At 36.7% G+C, this 13,359-nt stretch overlaps 1 protein-coding gene and 2 pseudogenes across 1 annotated transcript in view; all 3 read left to right on the top strand.

The window, feature by feature from the left end:
• Mia3 (MIA SH3 domain ER export factor 3) overlaps positions 1-13,359 on the top strand; it is a 63,201-nt gene that overhangs the window by 2,338 nt on the left and 47,504 nt on the right. The window lies entirely within an intron of this gene.
• Positions 668-3,991, top strand: LOC141413932 (large ribosomal subunit protein eL39-like; annotated as a pseudogene).
• Positions 6,004-13,338, top strand: LOC141413650 (DENN domain-containing protein 10 pseudogene; annotated as a pseudogene).

The raw sequence follows: 13,359 nt of genomic DNA, 5'->3' as shown, positions 1-13,359 counted from the left end.
AAAGTAGTAGTTGTTTTAAGCCACTAAATTTTGGTTTGTTTTAGGAGTAGATAACTGAAATACCAATATTGATAATTTGCATATTTTACTTTTTGTTTGTTTGTTTTTATGGCCAGTCCTATTAGAAACTACCCAGTTTATTTCAATAGTAATCAGAAAACAAATTCTGAAATTCAGTATTTTAATGTTTTTGAGACTTACTGTATTGTTCACAATATAGCTTATCTTGCAAATGTTCCATGAGCACTCTTTTCTTTCACATATTTTAACTTTCTGCTATTTATCACATAAACTTTTGGTCAAGTGATGTCATGGTTCTGGTGTCTTTAAAAATTGACTATTTTATGATTTTAAATGTCTTTCCTTATCAAACTCCATAACTTTAAGTCCAATTTATGTGATATCAATATAGCCAACTAGCCTTCTTAGCTTATTTTATGGATGATATATACTTTTTTCCATTTTTCTACTTTTAACCAATCTGTTTTTTTAATTTAATGTGATTTCTTTGTATACAACAAATAATCAATGCCTATTATTTTTAACCCAGTCCATTTAATTTGTATGTTTAGTTCATTTTTATTAATTATAACAACAGACATTATTGAATTTGATGCTGTCATCTTTCTATTTGTTTTCAATTTGTCCCATTAGTTTTGTGTTCCTATGTTCTTTCTTTCCTGCCTTCTTTCAGTTAATGTTTTAGTATTCCATTCTAACTTCTTTCTTGGTTTTTTAGCTATATCTCTTTATATCATTGTTTTATCAGTGTTTCTAGGATTTATGATGTACATTCTTATCACAGTCTATTAGAGTTAAAAGTGTGATACTCTCATAAAGTGAAAAAGCCTTTAGTAGTAGAGTTCTTCTTACCTCCTCCCCAAATCCTTTTGATTTTGTTGTCATATATGTTATATCTATACACATTATTATTTTTGCTTTAAATAGTCATGTGTTTTTCGGAGAAATTAAAAGGTGACAAACATACTGCGTTTTGTATTTACCTACATTTTACTATTTCCAGTACTTTTCATTCTTAACTGTTTATAGTGGTTTACCTTTAAAAACAGCTGCCAAAAATTCTTCACATTATAGCACATGCATGTTGCTTCTCTCATTAAGAAGACCCTATTTTGCCACCCCCTGAATCTGGGCTGGTCTTTTAACTTGTTTTGATTAACAAAATATGGTGAAAATGGCATCATACCAATTCTAGGCCTGGGCCTTAAGATGTCTTACACCTTCTACTTTTACCATCTAGGAAACCAGGCAACAAATAAGTTTAGGCTACATTACTAATAATTAAAAACATTTGGACTGCTTTTTATCTGCCCTCATGGTACACACGTTAGACCCTGCTTCTCACCATGTCTTCTCACAAGACTTTCAGAATCACGTGATTCCTGGCCAAGAAACAAGGACAAAATTGCCTCATTCCCCAGTGGATTTGAGTAAAAACTGGTAACAAAATCAGGTACAGCTCTAGGAGGAGACCCTGGGGGACCAAGCTGGGTCTGTAAGGAATTGCACGAGATGATACACATATTTATGCTCCATCATGGTCAACCATTTTCTTAATATCAAACTGAAAATGTCAACACTGTTTGGACAGTTGAGGATTTTAAATTGGGAATCTGATTTTCCTTTTTCTTTGATTACCTTAAGAATGGCTTAGTAATATGTGAAGCCTTTTGAGAAAAGAAAAAAACAGTTGGAGAGAGATGGTCCTTTCCCAACCATTTCAGCCACCACAGCAGAGTTGCCAGACATGTGAATAAAACTATTTTGAAAGTTCCATTTCTGGTCAAACTTCTACCTGAAAGAAGCAACATGAGTGATTTCTGCTAATAATACCAGGAGCAGAAGAACCATTTAGTTAAGTCCAACAGAGCCATAAAGTAGGATTAAATAATATATTATTATTAAAATTTATTATATAGTAGGATAACTAAAACACTATAGATGTGTTTCTACCTTGTGGGTCTGTAGATACTGAATTTTCTCAGTTTTCATTTATCTGAAAATGTCTATTGTGCCTTTAATTTTGAAGGATATTTATTCTGGACTGGCAGATTTTGCCTTCTGGCATTTTAAACGTTTCCATTCCATTGACTATTAACCTCTTGTTTCTGATGAAAAGCCAGTTATCACTTTAATCATTTTTGCTTATGTGTCATTACATTTCTCTACTTGCCTTCATGATTTTTGCTCTGCAGTTTGACTATAATGCATCCAAGTGTGATTTCCTTTGTAATTAACCAACTTAGTATTCAGGGAGTTTCCTAGATCTATCAGCTTTTTTTTTGTTGTTATTTTGAGATATTTTTAGCCATTATTGCCTCAAATATTTTTTCTGTGCAACTATACTTCTATTCTCCTTTAAGGAGTCTAATTATATGCATGTAATACCACTTGGTGTTGATAATAACTGAGTCATTTTTTTTCTTTCTGATCTTTACACTGAATAATTCCTATTGGTCTATCTTCAAGTTAACTTTTTGTTGTTTTTGTAGTATACAATCTCTGATAAGCTTGTTTAACGACTTTTTCACTTAAAATGGTGGTACTGGGATTTGAAGTCAGGACTTTGAACTTACAAAGCAGGCACTCTACCACTTGAGCCACACCTCTGTTCCTTTTTGCTCTAGTTATTTTGATGTCACTTTTTGCCCAGGCCTGCCTGGATCACAATCCTCCTATTATGCTTCCTGCCATTGCTGGGATGACAGGCAACTCTACCACACTCAGCATTTTGCCTTTGAGATGTGGTTTCACTAACTTTTTTGGCCTGGAACCACAATCTTCCCAACACCAGCTTCCCACGTGTAGCTTGGGATGAAAGGCACATGCCACTCTGCCCAACTTTTGGTTGAGATGGGGTCTTATGAACTCTTTGCCTGGGCTGACTTCAAACGTGATCTTCCTGATCTCAGCTTCTCAAGTATAGGATTATAGATGTGAGCCATAAGTACCTGGTATAATTTCTCTTTTTTAAAAAAGGATTTCATTTATATGCCAGCACACTCTGCCCCATCTGTTTTTCATTATGACTATGCTTTCCTTAAAGTCCTTAAAATTATTTATAAAAGCTACTTTAACTTTTTTTCTGGTAATTCCAACATCTGGACCCTCTCACATACTTTTTTATGCATGGGCTTTCCTCTTGTGTTTCCATTTTTGTATATTTTTGTTTTGTTTTTTGTTGAGACAAGGTCTTGCTGTGCATACCAAGGCCTCAAATTTGTGATCCTCCTGTCTCAGCCTCTTGAGCTCTGGGATTATAGTCATGAACCACCACACCCATTCCATTTTCTTATCTCTTTAAAGTCTGATGAAATTCAATTGTGTTTTGGACATTTGTAGATAACATACCGTAGAAAGTCTGGATTATGTTGTCTTTCTCTAAGTGATATTATATTTTATGTGTCATGCAGGTTAATTACTAGCTGATTGCCAGATTTTATATTGTTCACTTTCAGCTTGAGTCAATTTTGATTTCCAAATAAGTTCTACCATGTTCTCTGTATACTTTTATGTGCTGAAACTTGGTTCTGAAGTCTCACAAGATATTAGTGATGTTGCTGCCATCCAACTGGGCTGGAAATCTATTTTTTTCTAGTACTGTATGACTTTTAATGTCATTCTTCAGCCTTTTCCCTTTATTAGGCAAACTGCTCAACCTCACAGATTCTCATGTAGCACATTTGTATCTACCGTCAGTTTCCTTTCCTGTAGGCTTTTGATATTTCACATAGGTGCGTACACACACACACACACACACACACACTCACACACACACACACACACACACACTCACACACACACACACACACACACACACACAAAACATAGTTCAGGTATTCTAGTCCAAAATTCCAACCACTTCAAAACCTTGATCTTTGATAATTTCTCCTCAACTCAGAAGACCAAGATCACCACTTTATCCATGCTTTACCTCCCTGATTATGGAATTCACCCATGTGTTTTGTGCTTAGGGACTGCAGTTGTACATTGCATATTTATCAATGCCTGAAAGCAGTTGTTTTAAGTAGTTTTTTTAGTTTTATACTCTTTATTTTTTTAAGATGAGTTTGAACTCAGGGGTTTGGACTTGCAAAGCAGGTACTCCACTTCTTGAAACACACCTCCAATCCATTTTTCTCTGGTTATTTTGGAGGCGGGTTGTTGTGAACTACTTGCTCAGGCTAGTCTGAAACTGTAATTCTCATTATCTCAGCCTCCCAAATAGCTAAGATTACAGATGTAAGCCATCAGTACCTGGCTAGTTTTATACTCTTTTGTAACAGGAAAGCAAGGCCAGCACCAGTTACTCTATCATTATTCAAAGTAGAAGTAGTCAATGCTTTATATCTTTGTCAGAAATGTAGAGACACTCATTGAACAGGTCAACTTATATAGAAACTCTTTAATATCTCATATATTTGAAAAGTTTCATTTCCCATGGAGCCCAAAATTAACTGAAAGAGTAAACCCCAAAATGGGTCCCTGAGAAATGAACTGACCAAAATTTGTAAGGTAATCTGACTCAGTCATATGTTTTACCAATAACTTTAAGAGTATGAGTCTGTAATACCTAGAAAATAGAAGTTAATGGATAAAATCATAACACTTTTCATGACAATTCAATAGATGACCTCTTATGATACTTTAATATATTAGATGATAGTTGTGAAATTATTACAAATAATGAACATGTTCCATTGAAAGATTAAATCATTCTTCCTGTTTTGAAAAACTGTTTCATCATCTACAGCCAAAGTTGAAACTACCTCAAAAATGCCCTGAAAATGACATTTCTTAAACCTCATCAAAATGAACATCAGTTTTTTTAACCTTTGAGATAATACAGTGCCAAGATTTCTTTTTTTATCATATTTTTATTGTAAATTTTATATTAGGATAGATTCATTATACGAGGGGGGTCATAGTGATAAGTCCAATTAGACTTATATTGTACATTAGTTACATTGCCCTCAACATCTCTCCTCCTCAACCCCCTCCCCACCCCACTTAAAGCAATTGCAATGGGTTTCTTTGTTCTGTTTCATATAGGTATACGAAGTCCATCTACCATATACCCTCACCTTAATCTCCTTCATTCCCCTTCCCCTCCCAATAGTACCCCCCCCCACACACACTGTACCTATTTTACAGTCCTGTTTCTTGTTATTAATATTTGAGTTGATGTACAAAGGGGTGCCTCAATATGTGCCCACAGTGCCAAAATTTCTAGTCCTAAATACACAATTTCTACAGGGAAGAGACATTGGTCTTGACAACAGATCCTCACTCTTATTTCTTACAATCCATTCTAGCTATAAAAAAGGGAAATGTTTGTGCATTTATTCGTCTGACTTTTAGTTTGCATTCTACATCAGAGGTTAGCAAACTTTTTCTGTAAAGAGACAGATTTGGACTTTGCTCAGCATACCACCTGTTGCAATGTCTCACAAAAACAGCTGTAGATAATACGTAAGCAAATGAGCATGTCTGTTTTCTAAAGATTTGTTTACAACAGCAGGTATTATTGCCAGACTGGGTATTGGAGTCCAAACAAGAGTTCTACTTGTCTATAAAGTTTATCAGTGAGCCAGGAGATTATCTTTCTTGCCCAAGAACCAGCACAAGGATTTGTGCCTTGAGAAACATTATAGGTGCTAGTAGAGTAGACAGACCATGCAGACTCAGTCTTCCATGGTGATCTGTAAGGCTCAGAGAGTTACAGAAGGAGTGACTGGGAGCTACATAATCTGTCTAAATTTGTTTGCTGGACCAAGATCAAGCCTTGGGGATAGAGATTTCTAGAAGGTAATATAGTCCCAGCTATTTAGTCCCAGCTACTTAGGAGGCTGAGGCAGGAGGATTCCTTGAGGCCAGGAGTTTGGGGCAGACTGGGCAACATAGCAAGAACCCATCTCTTAAAAACAAAAACAAGAGTACAGCCTTCTGCTACATGAAGCTATAGTGAGACATAACTCCTTTATGAGGAAATGGACCCTCACCAGTCTCCAAATATGCCAGCACTTTGATCTTGGACTTGCAAGTCTTCAGACTGTGAGAAATGAATTTCTGTTACTTATAAACCACACAGAAAAAAATCCCAAAGCCATTGGTTTGTGGTATTTTATTATAGCAGCCTAAGTGGACTAAGACATTCCAGGGGTAGGGGTATAGCTCAGTGGTGGTGTGTTTGCTGAGATGTATAAGGCCCTGGGTTTGATCCCCATCACCAGAGAGAAAAAAATAAATCTCCAAGGCTTACTCTTGGTCCAGAAAACAAATCCAGGGAGATTATGTAGTTCCCAGTCACTCCTGCTATAACTTTCCAAGCCTCCAAGATCACAGTGGAAGACTAAGTCTGCATGGTCTGGCTACTCTCCTGGATCCCTGTGATGTTTCTCATGGCATAGATCCTTGTTCTGGTTCTTGGAGGAAAAGAGATAATCACTTGACTCACTGATAAACTCTGTAGACAGCGAGGACTATTGTTTGGACTCCAATACCCAGTTCCTCCAAGGGAACTAGTTGCCCTGGAAGCAGCAAATCTTGGTTGGTTCCAAGATCCATCACCCCCCACACAGATTCCTTGTCACCTTCTCTCTTTGGAGGTTTTGGAATCTCCAAGGGAACCTAGCACATTGCCTCTTAAATCTCCAGTCACAAAAGGATATGATCATACATCTTAATCCCAGTCAAGGGAAACATTGTTCTTCTAAGAAAGGCTGTATAGATGAACTCAGGGGGTTCATACCCCTACTGTAGAGAGAAGAGAAGGTTACCATTAGTGACTCAAAGGTAATTTTTGAGCCACTCTTTTGTAAGAGAAAAGGAAAACCTGTCATAGAAATATAATCACTGGTGTTAGGCCCTACATACATAAAATACAAATTGCCTAAGAGTAGCTGCATTGGTTTGCTAGGGCAGCCATTAACTAAGTACCACAGACTGGCTGGGTTATACAACAAAAACTTATTTTCTCACAGTTATGAAAGATAGAAATCTGAAGTCAAGGTGCATGGACAGGTTTGGGTTTTTCCTGACATTTCTCTATCTGGCTTACAGAGGCCAACATCTGGTAACCATCTTTGCACTGTAGAAAAGTTTGCAGTGTAGAAGTTCTGTGGGTATGGTATTAATGTACACAACAGCCATATTAAGGAATCAGTTACTAAGAACTGCTGCTTTAGGGATGAAAGCAAACTTCTCATCCTGTCCTCTTTGGTCAGTATAGAAGAACGTGGTTTTATAACACACAATTGAACTTGCTGATTCTTCTGTTTTAAAAAAGAATGAACCTGAAATAACACGAGACCCAGTTAAAATGATGGAGGGCTGTATTGCAGTTCTTACAAAGGGGACATACTATTTTGAAGAAAATGGCTTGTTCCTTAGCAAGGACTTTGATGCTCAAGAGGCATATCTACCTTTTAGGCTCCATCAAAGACATTGTATCTCACCTTGAAATGGAACTGTTATCTTTCACACAGCATTGACACTAGAAGAAGGAATTGTCATCTGTAACCCCAAAATAGAAGCTATCCAAGAATTTACCAGAACTGTGTCTACCTTGGTGTGACAATTGAAAGGATTGAACCATCTTGCTTTTTTTTTTTTTTTTTTTTGGTGGTACTGGGTTTGAACTCAGGGCTTCAAGTTTGCTAGGAAGGCACTCTACCACTTGAGCCATGCCTCCAGTCCTTTTTGTTCTGGTTATTTTAGAGTAGGATCTTACTGTTTGCTCAGGAGGTGCAGATTACAATCCAGCTTCCTGCCATAGATGGGATGACAGGTGCATGCCACCAGACCCAGCTACTGGTTGAGATAGGGAACTAGCAAACTTTTTCCAAACCGTGATCCTCTCAATCTTAGTCTCTCAAGTAACTAAGATTACAGCCACCAGTGCCTGGCTCTATCCTGCATTATTATGCACACCTTAATACTGACAAGCTAGAAGCCCTGCAGATGTGCACAGAAATTGCAATGGGCAAGCCCCTCAAAGAAATTAGCCAGCTAATTGTTCAGTCTTCAGATGATCAAGAGAAGTCAGACAGACAACAAGGTTACACAGGATGTTGTCCTAACAATGAAAAACATCTTCACCAACCTTGTACCATTATTAGATGTATTGGACAATGGAGGAAAGATAGTCCTGAATGTTGAGGTACTAAAACAAAAATGATTTCCATGAACAATGGACAACTTCCTTACTATCTAGCAACTGCTGAACAAGTGCTGAAAATCTGTGAGCCAGAATATTCACAATTAGATATATCTCATCAATTTAAAGCTGTTCTTTCATTCTTATTATTCATTAACTGTGTAAAATACTGAAAATTACATAGGAAATGTAGATTTTTAATCATTGAGATTTGACATGAAAAACCTTTGTGATTTTCCTCCAGCTGATTTGATTTAGTTGGACATAGCGTTGTAACTACTATCTATACCATTCTGAACCAGCAGTTGTCCTGGAGTGAGAGGAAAAACAAATCACAGCACATGTGAAAGCCTTCATAATATGTTCCTATTTGGCTCATTGTTTAGCCATAAATAAGTGGTTTATTTTCAGAAAGAGAGAAAAAGAAAGCAGGTGTTAGCCTGGATTTAACTTCAGGAACATGGTTTGCTGACCATTGCTGTAGAGTACTAATTGTCTAGTCTCACAGTATAGGATTGACTGGACTACATACATAAATACATGCATACATATATACATGCATATGTACAATACATACAAAAATGTAATTTTAAATACACAGGATCATATTGGTGAATTTTGTGTCCAAAAAGAGATCTACTAAAATAATTACTGATGTTATCTAATATTTTAGTCTTTATGACAGTTGTTAACTCTGTATTGCTTTTCCTGCAAACTAACATATAATTACTGGATGTCCATGTTGGAGTAATTTTGCTGTTCTATAGTGGAGAAAGCGGATAATAATGGGGTAAATGAGATCAACCCTCATAAACTGATGTATGTTTATTTAATCATATTTATCATCCTAATGATTCCATATACTGTCTCAACCTGTATTCTCCTAGGTTCTACTTAGGAAAAATGTACTTTCATTAAAAGAAAAGATGTGTGCTGAAACACACCTGTAATACTGATACTGAGGAGGCTGAGGCAGAGAACTGTGAGTTCAAGGCCAGAAAGAGAACGAACTTCTGAATCCATTCCAATTATTCAAATAGTATCCATAGCCAGGCATGGTGGCTCAGTTCAGGAGACCCCATCTCTCATAAAATAACCAAAGCAAAAAGGGTTCAGGGTATGGGTCAAGTGGTGGAGCACCTGCCCAGCAAGTGTGAGGCCCTGAGTTCAACCCCCAGTACCACAAAAAAAATTGTAAATTGTATCTATGATTTAGCTATTAATTGAAAAATTACTACTCATTTAAATTTAAGATAATTCAGAAGAGGGAAGAAGTGTGCTAATTTGGAAGTAGAATAATGTAAGACCCCTCTTTGAGGTCAGAAAATACCAATTTAGAAGTGTGAGCTATCCTTTAAGGTGGTGTTAGCTTTAAATGGAAAAACTCCCAAATAAAGAAATCCTGCCAAGCAAAGTTACTTGGGTCTACAAGGACCTTTGGATTTCTTTGAAGCTTTTTAAAAAATGTTGATATTATAATCATTTCTTTTTAGCTGATAAGAGAAATTACAGAATACAGAATATTTATAACCAAAGGTGCTTTGTTAACTGATCATATTTTAAGAAAAGTCTCAAGCAGTGTACCAGTTTACATTTATGGCATATCTTAGTTCAGACCCTTAGTGGTCTGAGTTGGTACCATTCTCACCAAGCGGAATTTGAAAATACACGGGGGCAATTTTTCTTTTGTTACCATGACTAAGGACACTACTAACATTTCATGGGTGGGGCCAAGGATATTACATATCTTGCAACTAGGAGGATTGTCCAACCCAAAATACCAATAGAACTCTACTGAGAAAGATTTGTGTAAGCAAGAAAAGTGCTGTGATCACTTGCTGGACTGAAACTGTGTTTTCTATAGTTATGTCTATAAGGATAAGGGCTTTCATGAAAATTGTTTTATTATCAGTGTAAATGCAATTTTTCATTTATGTTTGTGAAGAAGTAAATATATTTAAAATAACTATGAGAAATAACAAAAGCATGAGGAATGTGGGAACCTAGCGATGACTTATAGCTTACGCTTTCTTTTTTCCAGTATACTAGGGTTTAAACTCAGAGCCTCGTGTTTATTAGGCAGGCACTCTAGCACTTGAGCCATGTCCCCAGACCAAGCTAATGCTTTTTTAAAGACTTCAGACTCATCAGAAATAGCAGTGAAATCTTCAAATATCTCAACAGAAATACCAACCTCTAATCACAAAACATTTGAGGTTTTGAGATATCCTCAACCATTCTTTCTCTCTTCTGCAGAAGTTCCAAGAGAGCTTTACCAAAAATATTTTAAATCCCAAAATATAATTTTAAGTTCTACTTTTCTTTAAAATAAATGTATATAAAATGTACAAATACATGGTATGGAGCTAGAATAAATTTTCAGTCCCTATTTTCTAAGTTCTGAATTAAAATGTGCCATAAGTGTAAAACAGACATCAGATTTCAAAGACTTCATAAAATGTAAAATATCTCATGGATATTTTATATTGATTACAAGTTGAAAGGCCAACATTGTTGATACATTGGGTTAAAAGAGTAAGATGTATCATTATTATTATCATTATTTTTTACTTTTGGTGGCACTAGGGATTCAACTCAGAGCCTCATTCTTATTAGACAGGTGCTCTACCACTTAAACCATGCCCCCAACCCTTTTTGCTTTTGTTATTGGGGATAAGGTCTTGTGCTTTTGCCTGGGCCAGCTTGCAATGCTGGAATGACAGGTGTGTGCTACCATGCCCAGCTATTGGTTGAGATGAGGTGTCACTGAGATTTTTACCCAGGCTGGCTTTGAACCACACTACTCCCAATCTCAGCCTCCCAAATAGCTGGGATTATAGATGTGACCACTTTGGCAGGCTAAAACCTATTATTAAAAGTAAGTTTATCTGAAAAAAAAATAGGTTCATCTCTTTTTAAATGTGGTACCTAGAAAATTTAAATTACCTTTCTAGCTGATATTATATTTCCATTGAACAGCATTGTTCTAAGGAATGAGTGAGAAATAAGGGAAATGTCAGGTTATGTTTAAATTCTCTAATCATTTGGGTTTCATTCTCTTATATATTCTGCACATTTCTCATTCTGCATTGGCTTCAGATAGGAATTGGCTTCCATACTAATTACAGAGAACTCTTATTTTTCCTGTGTATAGTTGTTCAGTGTCAACACTTTTGATGCATCATCAACCATCTATACTGTCTGTAGCAGCTATTTAATTATTTAAACAACATAAATAGGCAATCTTTTTCTATTATCTAATGTGCTTCTTTAAAAACACTATAAAGTTTTAAACTTTGACCTCATTTTTATAAATGAGGAATTTGAGACTCAGAAAAAAAAATGAATGGCTAGTCATACAGTTAGATCTCTGATTCCTAGTTCAGTCCTTTAGACTACATTCCTTGCTTTTGCTGTTGTTCTGATAAGGAAGTAACTCATATCTGAAAACTAAAGGGACAAAGGCAAACAGTCTGCATGCAGAAATTGAGTTGCACAGGACACATCCCAAAATCTGTTCTGCATTTATTTCAAAATACCAAATATGCCAGGTGCCAGTGGCTCATGCCTGTAATCCTAGCTACTCAGGAGGCAGAGATCAGGAGGATCAAGGTTTGAAGCTAGCCAGGGTAAATAGTTAGTGGAAACCCTATCTTGAAAAAACCCATCACAAAAAAAGTACCCATGGAGGACCTCAGGTATGGGCCCTGAGTTCAAGCTCCAGTACCACAAAAACAAAAAATCAAATATTTGACTGAAAATAGTGCCAAGGTAAATTAGGCAGATCCGGAAACAGGAACACATATATATGCCTGTATATTAGTGGCAACTGTAGCTGTTTGAGTTTCTTTCTTTGTACAATAGAAAGTGGAATAATATTTGTCAGGGCTAGACAAATAGAACACGCTGGCAGAAACCTTGCCTTGTATATGACTCACTCCCAGTAGAACATACACATTGACATGGCTTTTTAATTATGAGAAGGCTTTAACTCCACTGGTCATGCCCAACACAAGCCTCCATTCTCCACAGCTTTCAGAACAGGATGCTTGCTTAAACTGCCCATCAGTTAATGTGATTTGTTTACTTAAAGTTTAATAAGCTTTACATGTTTTTGTTCTACTAAGTCCAAATTCTTGTGCTTGGTTTTCATAATCTGCCCCATCCCAGCCATCCAAATTTGTCTTCCATTACTCTAATAGAATCCTTTCACTCTAGTAGAAAAGTCTCCTTGCTAGCCTTTAAGCATATTTCTTTCTGCTGGGTTTATTCTGATGTTGCCCTTTCCACTCTCCTTAGAATCTATTCATCAAGGCATAGTTCAAATCCTACCACCTATCCCTTATTTTCCTCTTCCTTTCAACTTTTTAATGCTTAGAATTTTTACCAAAACATGTTTTATTGCATGGCAACATAGGGTCCTCCCCACCCTCCCACTGCCCTATTCTAACTAAGGAGGTAATTGGTGTTAGCAAGAGAGACCTGATTATCTTTTAGGAGTTCCCACTCTGAAGATTATAGTTCATTTTTGAGGGTGGAGTCAAGACTGGGACTCCTTGGGCACAGGTGTAAAGGTGGGTCCATCTCCTAGACACTGGACACAAAAAAGCCAGAACTCTGGGAAAGGGAAGAAAGAAAGGAGCCCTCAGGATGCCCAGCTGGAAATGATATTGTTCATCTTAACCTTCTAAAGAAATGTGTGTTTGTTGTCATTTTCTGACTCACTACATAGTGTTTAAATTTTTCCTAAGCCCTTTGCTAGGATTATTATTTTGTTGTCGTTGGGTTTATATTTTTAGATATGGTCTCCCAGCCCAGGCTGGCCTCATACTCACCATCCTTCTGCTTCTACCAGCTGAGTATTGGGATTATAGATATGTATCACCATGCCCAGTTTTTTTCAGTTACCTTTGAAGAAAAATGAATCTGTTATCTTTTTATCCCCATTTTTATTAGGATATATTCGTTGTACAGGGGGTATTCATTGTGACAATTCCAAATAGCCTCACACTGTACATTGGTTAGATTGTCCTCACCATACCCCACCTTTCCTGCAAACTCCTCCTTGTCCCACTTAAAGCAATTGCAAGAAGTTCTGTCATTCTATTTCATATATGTATATGAAGCCCATCAACCATATTCCTCACCTTCATCTCCTCCATTCACCCTCTCCCCTCCCA

The sequence above is a fragment of the Castor canadensis genome, chromosome 11, assembly GCF_047511655.1.
Source record: "Castor canadensis chromosome 11, mCasCan1.hap1v2, whole genome shotgun sequence".
In the NCBI taxonomy this organism is placed as follows: Eukaryota; Metazoa; Chordata; class Mammalia; order Rodentia; family Castoridae; genus Castor; species Castor canadensis.
Note: the sequence above shows the minus strand (reverse complement) of the source record. Positions and strands in the feature narration are given on the sequence as shown.